Consider the following 14,646-nt stretch of genomic DNA (forward strand, 5'->3'; position numbering starts at 1 on the left):
CAAGGGAAATTAGATAGCGCCCATTCCTACGACTGCCACAGGATGTCACCAGTCTTTGGAATTGGGTTGAAGTTAATCATTGGTGAAACGAAGAAGAGGCACATCCTGGAAGAACCTTACACTATTGAGAGTTATGCAAGAGAGAAAAAGGGGCAGGTCAGAATACTTTCTCTATCGAATACAGTTTGCCCCATCTACAATTTGACCGATTATTAACTTCTTGGATATAGGGGGCGCTATTTTAATTTTTGGATGAAAAACGTTCCCGTTTTAAACAAGATATTTTGTCACGAAAAGATGCTCGACTATGCATATAATTGACAGCTTTGGAAAGAAAACACTCTGACGTTTCCAAAACTGCAAAGATATTGTCTGTGAGTGCCACAGAACTGATGTTACAGAAAAAAACGAGATAAAAATACAATCAGGAAGTGCCGCATTTTTTGAAACAGCCTCATGGCAATGACTCCTTATATGGCTGTGGAGGAGCTAGGAGTCAGCTTACCTTTTCCAAGTTTTTCCCAAGGTGTCTGCAGCATTGTGACGTATTTGTAGGCATATCATTGGAAGATTGACCATAAGACACTACATCTACCAGGTGGTCGCTTGGTGTCCTCCGTCGCAATTATTGCGTAATCTCCAGCTGCAGTATTTTTCCGTTTGCCTCGGATGAGAAACCGACTGCCAGGAATGATTTTTCATCGAATAGAATTGTGAAAAACACCTAGAGGCTTGATTCTAAACAACGTTTGCCATGTTTCTGTCGATATTATGGAGCTAATTTCTAATATTTTTCGGCGTTGTGGTGACCGCAATTTCCCGGCAATTTCTCAGCCAAACGTGGGCGTCACTACAGGTTAAGGGATATGGGGAAGAAAGGGGTGTTTCAGTACCTTTCCTGTGTCTCCTTCCAGGTTCTCTTTTTACAAGAGGTTTATTTAAAGAACCATCAGACCTAGAGTTCCGAAACTTTAGAAACCTGTTCTAGACCTCAGGTTGATAGTGCGTGGTGAGTTACGTGGCTCTAGAAGGTTCTCGGACAGAGAAACAGCCTCGTACATTTGCACGAAAATGACGACATTTAGAAATGTCCCAGAGTCGCACGACTAGGTGCATTACGACTGCCATGGCTCATATAGACGGACCCCAACGTTTCTGTCCGATTGCTCATTCAAGGACCCCGTAGCAAGGCATGGAAAAAAGTGGATTTTCAGCACCAATTAGGGTCTTGCTCGGGGACCAAAGGACCTATCGAGCAGAAACGTGGGATTCGGGGTTGCCTCAGCTAGGCCTACACATAACATCTGAACTGGACCTGTAGCTAGACTGTAACTATGTGTTTTACGTTTTTATTATGGTTTGAACAGAAGGCATGGTGAATTTTGGGCCAGTTTTGAAGTATGTGATAGTTGGCTACCAAACGAGTTGGAAAAAGTGGGTTTGGTGTCAGTTTGTATCAGTTTGGTGTCAGAACGATATCTAATTGACTGAGGGACGGTGACTTGCTGGTTGGTGTCTCTTGTCCATTTGCAATATGTTTAAACAGTGAGCTACCATCAGCAAAGTGACATTCTGAAATCGACCCTAACAAGCGATGGAGAGGAACCAGAATCACTGCCCAGCCATCCCGAGTTCATCGGGCCAGTCAATTTTGAATTTCTGCACTATTTTTGAGCATGTCAAATTTCTTATGGCATTTGGCCAAAAAAAAGTGACTTTTGACCTTGACTTCCTATGAAATCATATTGCAAATGGACAAAACAAATGCCTTATGCACAGGTAAAAAAAACTAAAGTATAGTTTGACTTTGGAGCATGACAAATTCGTGATGGTAAATGACCATTGAAACATATTGCAAATGCACGTGCATTTGCAATATGATTAAATAGTGAAAAAAACATCACCAAATGGACATGATGAAATCAACACAACGAGCGATGGAAAGGAACAACTATCACTGCCCGGCACTCCTGTGTTCATCAGGCCAGTCAATTTTGCATTTCTGCAGTATTTTTGGGCATGTCAAATTTGTGATGGTAAATGGCAAATGGACTTAACATCCTGATTTGGCATTTTCAAATCTTTCATATTGCATTTGGACATTTCTTATGGCATTTGGCCAAAAAAAGTGACTTTTGACTTCCTATGAAATCATATTGCAAATGGACAAAACATATGCCTTATGCACAAGTAAAAAAAAAAAAATATGATAATAAATTTGGACAAAAGTACATTCATACAGTTCTTACACATGTGGAATTGACAAAAAAAATCTAAAGAATTTCGAAAAACGGTCCAGAAAGCACTTTTTTAAGGGGTTGCTAGGTTTTTGAAAAATAATGGCTTTTTCAAAATGTTGGTTTTGGATGTTGCCTTGTGTTGCATTTGCAATATGAAAAACCACGGTGGAGCGCGCTCGCCACCTATTGGATTTTTAAAGTGTTGAACCTGGCATTTGCCATATGGCATTTGCAATCAACTTTGAACGAAACGACGCCGAATTGAGTGGTATTGGACACCATGTATATGGTTTGTCCAGTACCAATGACTTCCCATTTATTTTTGTCCATTTCAGGGGGGTGTTCCCTCACAGAAGCAAAGCCCCTCTAAAAATATGTTTAACTCATAAGGGTTTCTCTCCATGGAAGTCTTTAGTAAAAGGCGAAAGGCTTGTGCATAATGAAGAGAAACCAGAGTCAAATGGAAGTCAAGATGTCGGGGCCCGAGACACAATCTGTGCACTCTAGGCCGGGTTCCCGCGGGTGGTTCCCGAACCCACTCTACCAACTTTTCGAGGGCTGTGTGTAAAAAGTCAGACAGACACAGAGACGGAGACACACACACACACGCACTATCCTGACCAAAATGTTTAGTTAGTGAAACGGGGGACCCCATTGAAGGGGGCGTAGCCCTTTCAGTTTGGATGTTTCTTCTTTTTTCTTTCCTTCTCTTCTGCTGGCTAGATGTTTTACATAGCTTTGTGCATTTGTATTATTCCTTGACAACGGGTGTTGCACCGTTCCCGGAGGTACTGCAATACCGGGTCAATGAGTGGAGCGGACGGAGCAAGCCCCATTTCCGAATCCCTGTTCGAAAAATCCATTTAATATGTAGTCCCCCGATGGGGGACGTATCAGATATTAAACTGATAAGAACAGATTTTTTTTTAATTTTTTTTAGAAAAATAATTTATTACCAGCTATACCATTCATACTTTACAAAATCATAGTTCTCATTCATTCTTCATTCATCCTATTTACAAAAACAAACCTCAGGGGAGCATCATCCCTCCCCGTCATTCCTAACCATTACCTTTCCCTATCTCTCCGCCCCTAATCTATCCCCTTATAAATCTCAATCTAACACCCCCAGCCCTAAACCCCCTTTCCATCTCTCCCGTGCCGCATGTTTCCCCCACTTCCTCTCCTCCCTCTTCATCCTACCTCTTAAATCTCCTTCCACCCTCCTAAATATCCCTTCCACCCCCCAATCTCTCCCTGTCTTTACCAAATTCTGCCTGGCTTCCCGCAGCCCCCGTTTAAAGAGGCTCATGAGAAGCCAGAGGAGAAATCTATCCCTATCTGTACCCCTCGCTCTCCCTACACCTCTCTCTCTAACCTAGCCCATGTCACCACAAAATCACCTCTTACCAAAACTATCAACACCCGTGCCCTCGCCCATACCACTCCGGCAAAGGCACAGTCCCAAAAAGCATGGCGCACAGTCTCCTCCCTGCCACAAGCAGACCTTGGGCAGGTGGGGGATCGCGCCAAGCTATGCCGGTACATGGTGGACCGTACCGGCAAAAACTTGTGGAGGCTCAACCAATTCAGGTCCTTGAGCCTGTTGTCCAGGCCCCGCGCCTGCACTCCCTCCCAGACCACTTCCGAGATGCCCGCTACAGGCGCAGGACTCCCTGCCTGCCTGACCTCTTCGTACAGGTGCCTGTGGTCTAAACCTACTCGGGCAACTTCAACCTCGGGGTGCGCATGCAACCACTTGGCCGCATGGCCAAAGTGCCACGGCAGCTGTTCCGCCCGAGGACCCGTGTTAGACCACACCATTACGCTTCTCGCTTGGTAGGAGAAGAACACCCGCAGGAGGTAACCGGACGGGTGTATCACCGGATGAGCCAGTTCTGTCAACACAAAGGACACAAAAATTGTGTCCAGCTTGAGGGGGATGTTAGGTACCCCCCTACCTCCCTCCCCGATGGGACAGAGCATGCGTGCCCTGGCGACCCACTCGTACCTGCCACCCCACATGAACTGAAACACAAGCCTCACCAGAGGCCTCCTCAGACAAGCCGGCAATGGGTAGATGTATGCCAAATACAACAGAGATGGCAATACATCCACCTTTAGGACCAGGACCTTGCCTATAAAAGACAAAGACCTAGCCTTCCACATTGCTAGCTTCCTCTGTACCACTGCGATCCTCATGTTCCAGTTCAGCGTCGCTGAGCCAGAGGTCTCAAAATGGACCCCGAGAATCCTCAGGGCCCCCTCATAGAGAGAGAACCCCCCCGGGCACATCCGTTCTACCGCGCCATCTTCCGAAAAACTTAACGGAAGACTTTGCATGGTTCAGAACCGCCCCCGACGCTCGGGTGAAATCCCCAATGATGGCAAGGGACCTTGTCAGGCACGAGTCCTTGCATAGCAGCAAGGAAGTGTCGTCGGCGTACTGCGTCATCTTAACACGCAGCCCACCGCTTCCAGGGATCAACAAGCCCTCCACCCCTGTGTCTGCCCTAATGGCAGCCCCTAGAGGCTCCATGTACAGAACGAAGAGGAGTGCCGAGAGCGGGCATCCCTGCCTGACCCCAGACGAGAGGTCAAAAACGTCACCCAAGTGACCGTTTACGCTAACTCTACACCCCGCTCCGACATATAATGTACGGATCCATCCTATAAACTTCTCCCCAAATCCTAATCTACCTAATACCCTGAATAGAAAGGATCTATTCACGCGATCAAAGGCTTTCGCCTGATCAAGCGCTGCTACCATTAAAGGCAGCCCTCTATCTTCAACCCAGGCGATGGAGTCCCTAATCAACTGTAGGTTCCATCTTATAGAGCGGCCCTCTAACCCGCACGTCTGATCCTCATGGACGACGTAGGGAAGGGCTGTGCGCAACCGATCCGCTAAAACCTTTGCAAGAATCTTGTAATCTACGCACAGCATGGTCAACGGCCGCCAGTTGCCAAAGTCAGTTGCTTCCCCCTTCTTATAAAGAAGTGACAGCACACCAACAGCCATTGATCCCCCCGGGACCTCCGTCTCAAGGATGGCCTTCAAGACTTCGAGGACCACCGGTCCAAGTATACCCCAAAACTTGAGGTAAACTCGGCCGGTAGACCATCCATCCCAGGCACCTTCCCTTTACCCATCCTCCTGAGGGCGCTCTCAACCTCCTCGAGGGAGATCTGGGCCTCCAGCACGTCTCTAATGTCCTCCGGCAACCGCCGGGACAAGTGTTCTAAAAACACATTTCCCTGCTCTACATCTATTTCCCTTTCCTTAAATAAACCTCGGAAATGCTCAGTTGTCACCCTGACCATCTCCTCTGGTTTACTTACTACACTACCATCTTCTTCTCTAACTCCATGCATTACCTTCCTACTCTGCCTGGCCCTAACCGACTTAAAGAACATAGCGGAACAAGTCTCATTATGTTCTAAAAAGCCACTATGTGCACGCTCCAGGAAAGCTTGAGCCTTCTGCTCCTGCAGCTCCCTGAGCTGTGCCTTCAGGGCTGTGGATCTCTCCCAGTCAATCGACCCGCCGAGGTTGCCTGCCTCGTACTCGAGTTCGAGCAACCTTTGGATATGATCCACCTCCCTCCTTTCCTCCCTTTTTTTCCTCTTACCATATCCTATAATAAAGGCCCTAATCCTTACCTTTACTAAATCCCACCATTCTAACACCCCCTCACACATGGGCCGGAGGCCTTCAAGCCCCCGAAACACCCCTGTGACAGCATTGACAAAGACCTGCTCATCCTGTAAATCCCGATCTAGTTTCCAGTACCCCCTTCCGAAGAGGCAGACTGGCGACCCCACCTGCAGGAGCAACCCGTCATGGTCCGAAAAAAAGGCAGGCAACAGCCGCCCAGACAACCGACCCAAAGACCTAGGTACAAAAATATAGTCGAGCCTCCGCGCAACCCCCCTGGAGTTGCGCCATGTAGGACCGACCATTGCTGGAGCAGTGTGCAGGCCACCATCAACCAGACCATGGCAAGCCATTAGCCCGGTGATGGCGCCTGCACTACTATCCCCCCCTACCCCTAAATCTACGTTGAAATCACCCCCTATCACCAAGTGCCTGTTTGTAACACACAGGGGCGCCAGACAGTCCACCATCTCCCTCCTGTCTGCCGCCGCCTGTGGCCCATACACCCCAAATAACCTATATCTAATCTCCCTATACTTGACATCAACCCCCAAAACTCTACCCTGCATTACCACAAAAGTGCCCTCTAATTGAATCTCCTTATTCCCGAACAAAATCCCTACCCCCGTTTAGTGCACCCCTCCTATGCCCCACAATGACTCTCCCTTTACCCACTCCCTCCTAAACCTTTCAACATCCCCTCCATCCCTCAGGTGAACCTCCTGTAAGAAACAAACATCAAAACCTACCCCCTCTAAAAAACTAAACACCGCCCTCCTTTTAACATAGTCCATCAATCCCCTAACATTTAAACTAAGAAAAGAAACAGAAATATTCATTTTAAATTAAACCAATACAAAACCCCTTACTCCCAAAACCCCCAAATAAAAGAGGAGGCTCACCCGATGCTCCCCTTCTCCATCACCTCCGGCAGAGACGTCCCCTCCTCCTCTGACGTCCCTCCGTCCACCTCCATCCCTCCAACCCAGGATCCAGGTAGGGTGTTAGGGTTTGGAGTACCCTGCACTCCGGGCTCCCCACCAGCTCCCTCCCTGAAAGCGTCCAAGCTGAGGCTAGGGGACCCCATCCCCTCAAAGAGGATTTGGGAACCCCCCGCCAAACAGACCTGATCCATTTCCAGGGATTCACCCTCCCCCAAGTGCTGAGGGGCTTCGGTAAACAGTGAGGACAAAGAACCCCTCCTCTCCCCCATCACTCGCTTACCCCCCCCCCTCCCCTTCCACATCCCCCCCCTCTTCCCTTCTTTTTTTTTGTGTAAGAGGTGTAAGAGGTAGCGGGGAGACACAACCCCCTTTCCCCGCTAGCTCCTCCACTAATTCCCTCATCTCGTCCACTAGGAAATTCGACATGCAGTCCCCCCACTGCCTCCCCCCTCCCTCCCCGCCACCCCCCCCTCCTCCCCTCCCCCCAGGCCCTGCCACAGGCACCCCCTCCCCCCCACAGTTCCTGCCACAGGCACCCCCTCCCCCCCCACAGGTCCTACCCCAGGCACCCCCACAGGTCCTACCACAGGAACCCCCTCCCCCAACCACTCCCTCCCCCGTTGATCTTTCACGCTCTTCCTTCTTTCTTTCTCCTCCCGCTGTCACTCCTTTCTCTTCTTCTTTCTTTTTGCCCTCTGGGCCAGCCGTCTGCGCCTGAAAAGGCCGTCCTTCCCCTCCTCTTCTTCCCCCATCCCCCTCTCCTGCCCTCCCTCCAGCTGCAGACGCGTATGACCTCTGCCTGGCCGGGCACTCCCGCCACAGGTGTGCAGATGAGCCACACCCGTGGCACGCCTTAGGCACTTTGCAGTCCCTCGCCTCGTGCTCCCCAGATCCACAATACCTACACTTCCTTGTGTCGCACGAGGCGAGGATATGACCGTAGGCCATACACCGCCTGCAAAACGGCGGCTGACGGGCATAATATAAAGTTCCCCTGTCAGCCCCCAGGGAGAACATCATACCTTTACCTCCCTATTTCCAAACAAAATCCCTACTCCTGTCGAGTGCACCCCTCCTATACTCCAAAGTGACTCCCCCTTGTCCCACTCCCTTCTAAATCTATTAACATCCCCTCCATCCCTCAGGTGAGCCTCCTGTAAAAAACAAACATCAAAACCCACCCCCTCTAAGAAACTAAAAACCGCCCTCCTCTTAACAAAGTCCCTCAAACCCCTTACATTTAAACTAAACAATTTAACAGAAATATGTATTTATAAACAAAAACCAAACCCTTAACCCAAACCAACAAAAAACAGGAGACTCACCCGATGCTCCACCTCATCCTGCAGGGACGTCCTCGCCCCCCCGTCCTCCTCCATCTCTCCAACCCAGGATGCAGGCAGTGTGTTAGGCCTCTGAGTGCCCTGCACCCTGGGTTCCCCACCATCACTCTCCATCTCTCCCTCCCTGTAGGCCTCCGGATCTAGAGTAGGAGACCCCAGCTCCTCAAACAGGAGTTGGGATCCCCCCTCAGAAAAACCTCCCTGATCCACCTCCCGGGAGTCACCCTCCACCAAAATATTTGGGGCTGCAGAGAATAGTGAGGTCAAAAACACCTTCCCCTCCCCCATCCCTCGCTTAGCTATCCCCTCACCGTCCTCATCACCCTTCCTTTTTCCTTTCTTCTTGTGTTTTTTTAGAGGTAATGGGGAGACACTACCCCCCTTCCCTGCTAGCTCCTCCACCATTTCCCTCACCATCTCTTCCACGAGGGCACTCGAAGTACTGCTTTCTCCCCACTCCTTTACCCCTTCTTCCCCCCCTCCATGCCCTGCCACCGGCACCCCCCCTCCTTCCACTCTTGCTCTCTCTTTCTCCTCCATGGCTTTTCTTCCTTTCTTCTCCTTTTCTTCTTCTCCTTTCAGTCCTTCCGTCCCCGTGTCTTCGGTTTCCCCCTTTCTTCCAGCTTCCGCCTCTTGCTCCGCTTCCTTCCTTTCGGCAATCCCCTCTGTTGCCTTGCTCAAAACCTGAGCCGTCCTTTCTTCTCCTCCTCTTCTTCCCCCATCCCCCTCTCCTGCTCTCCCTCCAGCTGCAGACGCGTATGACCTCTGCCTAGCCGGGCACTCCCGCCACAGGTGTGCAGACGAACCACACCCGTGGCACGCCTTAGGCATTTTGCAGTCCCTCGCCTCGTGCTCCCCAGATCCACAATATCTACACTTCTTTGTGTTGCACGAGGCGAGGATATGACCGTAGGCCATACAACGCCTGCAAAACGGAGGCTGACGGGCATAATACAGAGTTCCCCTGTCAGCCCCCAGGGAGAACATCGCCGGAGGATGGAGGAAACCATCATGCCCCTCTGGGTCCTCCCTGAGCAACGTCTGAAAAACTCTCCTTCCATTCCAGAAGCCCAGGGAGTCCCTTATGAGCCTTGCCGTTGATATATTGTCCAAATACCGGCCCAAAAAAGACCTCACCTCTTCGTCAGTCACATGAGGGTTATACATATTTACTGTGACCAGCCTGAAATTACTTTTTCCCAGGCTGGTCACCTCGTAATTGCACATCGGTTTCTCCTTTCCCACCTCTCTCGCCTTCTTCAGCACTTCTTCAAATTTTTCCTCCTTCTTCAACGTCACATCAAAAGATGCCTCCCCCGGATTTGCCTGGAGGCACAAAACCTCTCCCACCTCCAACTTTAGGGTCCCGATCAAAATAGTCCTTCCAAACGTCTCCCTCCCAAACGGCTCCATCTCCTTATTCCTCCAGGCAAACCTCACAGTATTTGCTATACCGATCCCAGGCATCTTTGGTGTAGAAAACCGAGCCATTTTTCAAAACAGAGAAAAATACTCAAAATAGAAAAGGAAAATGTTTTGTTTTCCGCACGAAAAAATACTTACCGCCCTCCTAGGACAACCTCTTGGCTCAGGGACTCTAGGACACCTCGGTGTCAAGCTTGTACTGAGCCAAAAGGCCGAGAAGCGATAACCCACAAATGGAACCCTGAAACCGCCGGACCCCCGGGGGTCTCGACAGACCTCAGCGGGTGGGTTGGCAAAAGCCAGCTCCTCTCTCCCTCCAACCCCCACTCAATCAACCAACCAACCAACCAACCACCCACCCACCCACCCACCCACCCACCGTTTCCCTGGCAACAGGCAGGTGTTTTTTGGAAAAAGTCGCTAATGCGTCTTTAAGTCACTATCCTGGCCCATCTCTGTCAATTTCTCTTGAAACAAGATACCGGGCTCTGCAAGATACAAAGCCGCTCCAAAAATACGTTCGAAAAATCCATTTAATATGTAGTCCCCCGATGGGGGACGTATCAGATATTAAACTGATAAGAACAGATTTTTTTTTTTTAGAAAAATAATTTATTACTTTCAAATACCATCCATTCTATACAAAATCATACTTTCTATACAAACGTAAATAATGGTATTTTCATTTTAAATGACACCAAAGCCCAAAAAACCAAAGATCCTCAGGGGAGCATCGTCCCTCCCCGTCATACCTAACCAATACCTAACCCTTTCCCTATCTCCCCGTCCCTAATCTATCCCCTTACCACACTCAATCTAACGCTAACAGTCCTAAACCCCCTTTCCACCTCTCCCGTGCCGCATGCTGCCCCCACTTATTTCCCTCCCTCTTCATCCTCCCTCTTAAATCTCCTTCCATCCTCCTCACTATCCCTTCCACCCCCCAATCTCTCCCTGTCTTTACCAAATTCTGCCTGGCTTCCCACAGCCCCCGTTTAAAGAGGCTCATGAGAAGCCAGAGCAGAAACCTATCCCTATCTGTTCCCCTCGCTCTCCCTACACCTCTTTCTAATCTAGCCCACGTCACCACAAAATCACTCCTAACCAACCCTATCAACACCCGTGCCCTAGCCCATACCACTCCGGCAAGTAAAATGGCGGGAAACGGGGGACCCCATTGAAGGGCGCTTCGCCTTTCTTTCAGTTTGAATGTTTCTTTCCTTCTCTTCTTCTGCTAGCCAGCTAGCCAGCCAGCCAGCCAGCTAGCTGTTTACATAGCTTTGTGAATTTGTATTTTTCCTTGACAACGGGAGAAAAGTGTTGCACCGTTCCCGGAGGTACTGCAATACCGGGTCGATGCGTGGAGCGGACGGAGCAAGCCCCATTTCCGACTCCCTGTTCGAAAAATCCATTTAATATGTAGTCCCCCGATGGGGGACGTATCAGATATTAAACTGATAAGAACAGATGATGATTCAAAGCTTTTATTCTAACTTTTACATTTACACGGTGAAACTTCACACTTCTTTTAACATGCCCATATCCAAACAAAACTTGTAACAAAAAACAACCCATCGGTTTTCAAAACCACTGAACCCCTTTCTCTCTGGTAAGAGATAGGCAACCAAAACCCGCCCTCAATCTTTTCCAGGGGGCTGCTGCAAACTAACAAAAATCACATGCCATCAATAAACATAAGCATTCCAAATCCCACAAAATTGACCAACCTACCTTCTAAAACTTACCTACCTGACAAGCCCCAACCCCCCTTTCCACCGCTCTAATGCTGCATGGTGGCCCCACTTCCTCTCCTCCCTCCTTATCCTCCCCCTCAAATCCCCCTCCACACTCCTCACTATTCCCTCCACCCCCATGTCTGCCCCTGACTTAACCAGCCCCTGCCTGGCATCCCAGAGCCCTTTCTTAAAAAGACTGATAAGTAGCCACAACAGAAAACGGTCCCTACCTACCCCCCCTGCTCTCCCTACCCCTCTCTCCACCCTCGCCCATGTTAACACAAACCCTCCCTTCACTCTCCCTAGCAAACCCTGAGCCCTGGCCCACACTACTCCTGCGAAAGGACAGTCCCAGTACATGTGGCGTATCGTCTCCTCCCCACCACAAGTTGGTCTCGGGCACTGGGGGGACCGTGCCAAGCTATGCCGGTACATTATGGATCGTACCGGCAGGCACTTGTGGAGGCTTAACCAATTTAGATCCTTAAGACGATTGTCTAGGCCCTGCGCCTGTATGGTCTCCCAGACCACAGCAGGGGTACCCACCACAGGGGGTGCACAAACGGTCCGTCTGACCTCCTCGTACAGGCGTCTGTGGTCCAAACCTACTCGGGCGACTTCAACCTCGGGATGTGCGCGCAGCCACTTCGCCGCATGGCTGAAGTGCCACGGCAGCTGTTCAGCCCGAGGACCCGTGTTGGACCACACCATTATGCTTCTCGCCTGGTACGAGAAGAACACCCGCAGGAAGTAACCGGAGGGATGAATCACCGGATTAGCGAGCTCATTCAACAAAAACGAAACAAAAATCGAGTCCAACTTGAGTGGGAAGTGTGGAACTCCCCTCCCACCCTCCCCGATTGTTGAGATCATGCGAGCCCTGGCGACATACTCATACCTGCCTCCCCACATGAACTGAAACACAAGCCTTACTAGCCCCCTCCTCATGCTCGCTGGCAATGGATAGATGTAAGCCAAGTACAGAAGGGAAGGCAGTACATCCACCTTCAGGACCAGAACCTTGCCCAAGAAAGACAAGGATCTGGCCTTCCACACTGCCAGCTTCCTCTGAACTACAGCAACCCTCATGTTCCAGTTAAGTGTCGCGGAGCCGGAGGTCTCAAAGTGGACCCCAAGAACCCTCAGGGCCCCATTACAGAGAGATAGCCCTCCGGGCACGTCCGTTCTGCCCCGCCATCTGCCGAAATACTTAACAGATGACTTGGCGAGGTTAAGGACCGCTCCCAAAGCGCGGGTAAAGTCTCCAATTATGGCCAGAGACCTTAGCAGGCACGAGTCCTTGCACAAAAGCAAGGTGGTGTCATCGGCGTATTGTGTCACCTTAACACGCAAACCGCCGCTACCAGGGACCAGCAAGCCCTCCACCCCTGCGTCAGCCCTAATGGCAGCCGCCAGGGGCTCCATATAGAGCACGAAAAGGAGTGCCGAGAGCGGGCATCCCTGCCTGACCCCTGATGAGAGGCTAAACACGTCGCCCAGATGGCTGTTTATGCTCACCCGGCACCCCGCTCCCACATACAAAATCTTGATCCACTCTATAAAGCGATCACTAAACCCTAACCTACCTAACACTCTGAAAAGAAAAACCCTACTGACGCGATCAAAAGCCTTGGCCTGATCAAGCGCCGCTACCATCAGAGGTAGACTTCTATCCTCAACCCAGGCGATGGAGTCCCTTATCAGTTGGAGGTTCCACCTAATGGAACGGCCTTCCACCCCACACGTTTGATCCTCATGGACAACGTAGGGAAGGGCTGTGCGCACACGGTCTGCCATGACCTTAGCTAGTATCTTATAATCTACGCACAGCATGGTCAACGGCCGCCAGTTGCTAAGGTCGGCGGTGTCTCCCCTCTTGTAGAGGAGAGACAGCACGCCTACAGCCATTGACCTGCCCGGGACTCCAGTCTCGAGAACGGCAGTCAGGACTTCTAGGACCACCGGTCCAAGCATACCCCAAAACCTGAGGTAAAACTCAGCTGGCAGCCCATCCATCCCAGGCACCTTCCCTTTCCCCATCCTCTTGAGGGCGCTCTCCACCTCCTCTAGTGTTATCGGGGCATCCATCGCCTTTCTAATGTCCTCCGGCACACGCCGGGACAAGTGTTCTAAGAACACGGTACCCTGTTCTTCTTCTACTACCCTCTCCTGGAAAAACCCCCGGAAATGGTCAGTTGCCACCCAGACCATCTGCTCCGGCTCCCTAACTACCCTACCCTGTCCATCCCTCACCCCATAAAAAACCTGTCTTACCTGCTTTTCCCTAACTGATTTAAAAAACACTGCAGAGCAGGTCTCATTCTGCTCTATAAACTCAGAGTGTGCACGCTGCAGGAAGGCACGGGCCTTCCGCTCATGCACCTCCCTGAGTTGAGCCTTGAGGCTGGTAGCACGCTCAACGTCCATCGAGGCACCGAGGTTGCCTGCCTCGTACTCGAGATCGAGTAAACGTTGGAGCTGCTCCACCTCCCTTCTCTCCTCTCTCCCCTTCCTTTTACAATAACCAATAATAAATACCCTAATTCTTACCTTAACTACCTCCCACCATTCCAAAACTCCTCCGCACATAGGCCGGAGACCCTCAAGCCCCCGAAAAAAAACAGAGAAAGCATTGACAAAAGCCCGCTCCTCCAGGATGTCCCGGTCGAGCTTCCAGTACCCCCTACCGAAAAGGCAGACAGGCGCCTTGACCCGAAGGAGGACCCCGTCGTGATCTGAGAAAAACACAGGCAGCAGACGCCCAGACAAAAGCCCCAAGGATTTAGGTAGAAATACATAGTCCAGCCTCCGCACGACCCCCCGGGAGTTACGCCACGTGGGACCCGCCAGCGCCGGAGTAGTGTTAAGGCCCCCATCCACCAAACCATGGCTTGCCATAAGTCCGGTAATGGCCCCTACGCTACCATCTCCCACCAATCCTAAATCTACATTAAAATCCCCTCCCACTACCAAAACTCTGTTTGTGGCACACAGAGGTGCCAGACTCTCCACCATCTCCCTTCTCTCTGGCACCGTCTGTGGCCCGTATACCCCTATAATCCTAAGTCTAAAATCCCCTAACGCTATGTCCACCCCCAAAACCCTCCCCTGCATCGCAACGTACGTGCCTTCCACCCTCACCTCCCGTGTCCCAAACAAAATTCCAACCCCTGATGAGTGGACACCCCCCACACTCCACACAGACTCCCCTTTAACCCACTCTTTTTTAAACTGCTCTACGTCCCCCCCATCCCTTAAATGTACCTCCTGCAAGAAACAAAAGGTAAAACATACGTTGGA

The 14,646-nt window shown here is 50.6% G+C and overlaps 2 non-coding genes and 2 pseudogenes across 2 annotated transcripts; all 4 read right to left on the reverse strand.

Annotated features, from left to right (window-relative positions):
- Positions 1 to 2,581: 2,581 nt before the first annotated feature.
- Positions 2,582 to 2,699, reverse strand: LOC139398551 (U5 spliceosomal RNA). Its single transcript, XR_011631481.1, has one exon. It is a non-coding gene; the product is annotated as a U5 spliceosomal RNA (small nuclear RNA).
- A 307-nt stretch (positions 2,700 to 3,006) lies between these two features.
- LOC139398543 (U2 spliceosomal RNA) lies at positions 3,007 to 3,189 on the reverse strand. The gene has a single exon (XR_011631475.1). It is a non-coding gene; the product is annotated as a U2 spliceosomal RNA (small nuclear RNA).
- A 6,930-nt stretch (positions 3,190 to 10,119) lies between these two features.
- On the reverse strand, positions 10,120 to 10,222 carry LOC139398544 (U2 spliceosomal RNA; annotated as a pseudogene).
- A 703-nt stretch (positions 10,223 to 10,925) lies between these two features.
- LOC139398552 (U2 spliceosomal RNA) lies at positions 10,926 to 11,095 on the reverse strand (annotated as a pseudogene).
- Positions 11,096 to 14,646: the final 3,551 nt, after the last annotated feature.

Source organism: Oncorhynchus clarkii, unplaced genomic scaffold, assembly GCF_045791955.1.
Source record: "Oncorhynchus clarkii lewisi isolate Uvic-CL-2024 unplaced genomic scaffold, UVic_Ocla_1.0 unplaced_contig_13526_pilon_pilon, whole genome shotgun sequence".
NCBI lineage: Eukaryota > Metazoa > Chordata > Actinopteri > Salmoniformes > Salmonidae > Oncorhynchus > Oncorhynchus clarkii.